Source organism: Poecilia mexicana, unplaced genomic scaffold (assembly GCF_051168715.1).
Source record: "Poecilia mexicana isolate PSO_F unplaced genomic scaffold, ASM5116871v1 scaffold_14, whole genome shotgun sequence".
In the NCBI taxonomy this organism is placed as follows: domain Eukaryota; kingdom Metazoa; phylum Chordata; class Actinopteri; order Cyprinodontiformes; family Poeciliidae; genus Poecilia; species Poecilia mexicana.
In genome coordinates, this window is record NW_028263383.1 from 8,242,832 (window position 1) to 8,246,132 (window position 3,301).

Sequence of the window (3,301 nt, forward strand, 5' to 3'; positions counted from 1 at the left end):
CCTGCAAAACAAATCCACCTTGTTGTTCAGAAATGTTACATGTGACTGTATTACAGGGGAATTTTTCTGCCATAAGCGAGCAGAGAGGTCTGCAAGCGGAGATTTGATCTGAGCAGAGACGAGTTTCGAGTGCGAGGAGGACGGTTTGAGAAAGCACAGAGAATATTTGAAAGAGAGCACAAGTTTTGAGTACAAGTTCGGAGAAGAAAGACATGAAGTCCAGCTTTCAAACTGAAATGTAAGCACAATTTGTAAACGTTTAGAAATACTGCTTTCGGACTGAAAATGTGTGCTCTTGAATTATGGCAGAAAAATTCCCCCATAATGTATAATATTTATAATAATTATTTATCATTTGGAAGGCATTGTAGTGCTTTCTTAGACTTTAGGGCCCGTGACCAGAATTCAAGAATAAATTAAACAAATTAGGACAATAATACAAGTTTTAAATTAAGATGATTACAAAAAAAATATTTTTCTACATTTTTTTTATTGAAAGAAACTGATTTGGAAACATTTTATTTTACCTGATTTTGTTATTTTTTGTTACCAATATGAATTATTGTCATTTCTGTCCAAAATTTCCACTTAACTTTATATTTTGGTCCTTCTGATTATGTAATTTTTAAATATTAAATGATTGATAATTTCATCAGGTACTCAGTAGATGAGTAGATGTTTTACCAGAGACTGTTTTTTACTCTTGAGAAATTTCTTGGACAGCTACTTTTTACTTTGTACAATTTTTGGGTATTCTATTTAAAAATGATCTTTTTTCAAAAAGTCATGTGACATTTGCGGCTTTAATGCATTTTATTTGGCCGTCCTTAGAGCAAAATGGCTCCTTAGGTTGTAAAAGTTGCAGCTTATTGTCAAACATTGAGTTAGTTTTCAGAAACGTCTCTCCGGCTCTCTTTCTCCTCCTTGTTCTGCTTCTTGCTCAACAGAGGAGAAAATCATGTCAGCTGTTGTTTCTTCTAACCTTCCCTGTCAAACCCGCAGACTCCCCGTCCCGCAGGACAATCCCACCACCAGACACCTCGACATGAGGCCTCAGGCCTGGTGACAGCACGCCACAGCTGCAGCAGCTGCTGCATGATCAGAGCGGCTCTTCTTTGATTTGTCAGCGCTGTCCTGCTCCACGTGTCACAGTCTGACATTTTGGTGATACGCTTCATGTCACATTCATCCTAAGTTTAGATTTCGAGGTAAGGGGTAGAAAGAAATCCCGACGGAGCCAGGAAAGAAAGGATAGGGATGGAAGTGGGCATATCTACGGTAACTAAAACAGCCGCTTCTACGTTCTTGCAAGAGAAGATTTTGACCTGAATGTTGGTGTGGATCTTAGAATCAAAGCTGCGGTGAGTGTGAAACAAAAAGTGGGATTGTCAGCTCTGCTGATCTGCAAAGGGTACCAGGTGTGAAAGCTAAGTCTCTCAATGAGACAGTGACAGACAGCGGCGTGTGTGTTACTGTGTGTGAGAAGTGGTATTAATGTGTACACGGCTCGTAAACTCAGAGGAAATTTGCTCTTCAGTCCATCTGCTGCTGATTCTAAACATGCCTCACCTGCACACTGAACTCGCCCAGGTCACCACAGCAACATGCATCTCTTCTCAAGACAAAAGCATCTGCCAGGAAGGTGGAAACACACATCCACTAATATACCCAAGGCTTTTAATTCAATATTTTACATACTAGCAGTTGGATTCCTCTTGGATGAGCAGACAGGCAGATGAAGAGCATAAACAACATTAAGCAAAACTAACGTTTTCAGCAGCTCAGTTATTTGTAAATGCATACAAATTGACCAAAATACCTAAAACATTTTGTCACCCCATAAAATACGAAGTTCATGGATGATGATACAATGATGATAGCTGGAAGATTTTGTTCAAAAAAATTTACATTTTTAAAAGAAAAAATTCAAATGGACAAACACAGGAAATGCATGGAGTGAGCACTCTTGTTACAAAGATCATCTGTGCAATTGAATGAACACTGAAGTGACTCTTGCAGGGGTTTTTTTTGTGAGTATAAAGTTTTTAATTTAAAAAGCAGGTTTTATGTTTTTGTGTTCCCTGTCATTTCAAAACATCTGCTGTTGCCTGTGGAGCGAGTTTAATGACTTTCCGCCCTCTCCAAGCGGTCCTCCTGAGTTTGGCATAATTAGCTTCAGCAGTGACTTTCTCCATGTTTGAGCCAGATGACAAAGAGCGTTTGACTCCAAATTTATTCACACCCCAGTCAGGTCTTGATTACAAAATGTTCATTCAATATGTTTGTTTTTTTAAAGAAAATGAGATGCTCAAAAGATTATAAAACAATGTGGAAGTTAAAATAAGACCTTTGCTCTGAGTATATTGTATTAGGTTAAATTTGTAGCTTCAGTCTGCTTTCTAAAACAGTCATCACTTTTTATTGCTCCACTATCTTTCCAACTTTCTGTATCTACCAAGTTTTATGTTGTGCAGCATTTTTGCATTTTGCTGTTTTGCAGAATTTAGCTGTAAGATTTTTTTTACCGTCTGTGCCAACAGCTATTCTGCCTTTGTTTGTCACTACCAACCAATGATTACATAACTAGAAAAACAGGAAATTATGCCACAGTTGCTTTTTGATGTTTATGTAAATGTGCTTGCAGACATATAATGTTTGGTTGAACTGTTCAAGCACATCTAGGTATCAGAACCAAATTAAAAATGGTAAAAATCTTCCTAAATTTTCAAAAAGGGAGTAAACAAACATAACAACTACTTTGCAAAACAAAAAGAAGCAGTTCAAATATTTTTATGAGCGACCTTTAAGGGATTTTTTTAGTATGTCTGTGTTTTAGCAGGTTATAGAGAGTGCAGTGTTTATTTCACCTAAGAAAAGCTTTGGTTTTTTATTTGTCATATTCAGAATGTTAAAAGGTAAATGACCTGCAGTTGTAAAGTGTTTTTCCAAGCCTGAGGACTCCAAAACAAACCATAGATTTGTAAGTGAATTATTTACAACTGTGACAATGATGTGCAAAAAGCTTAAATAAAAATATAACTTTAACTGCAGGAGCATTAATATGTCCAACCTTTATTTTGCACACATTAATTCAATGGGAAGAGTCATAGTCACTGTTTGCACAGCACACAATTATTGTAAAAAAAAAATAAAAATAAATAAACCTGTTTTTTTATTTACACTGCACTTTTAAGTTAATATAACTCATGACTTTCTCTTTACTATAATACAGAAATGGTGAGACAGAAGTTTGTTTTCTTGTCTTAAAATGATATAAATATTTAAAAAGTTTCAACTTCCT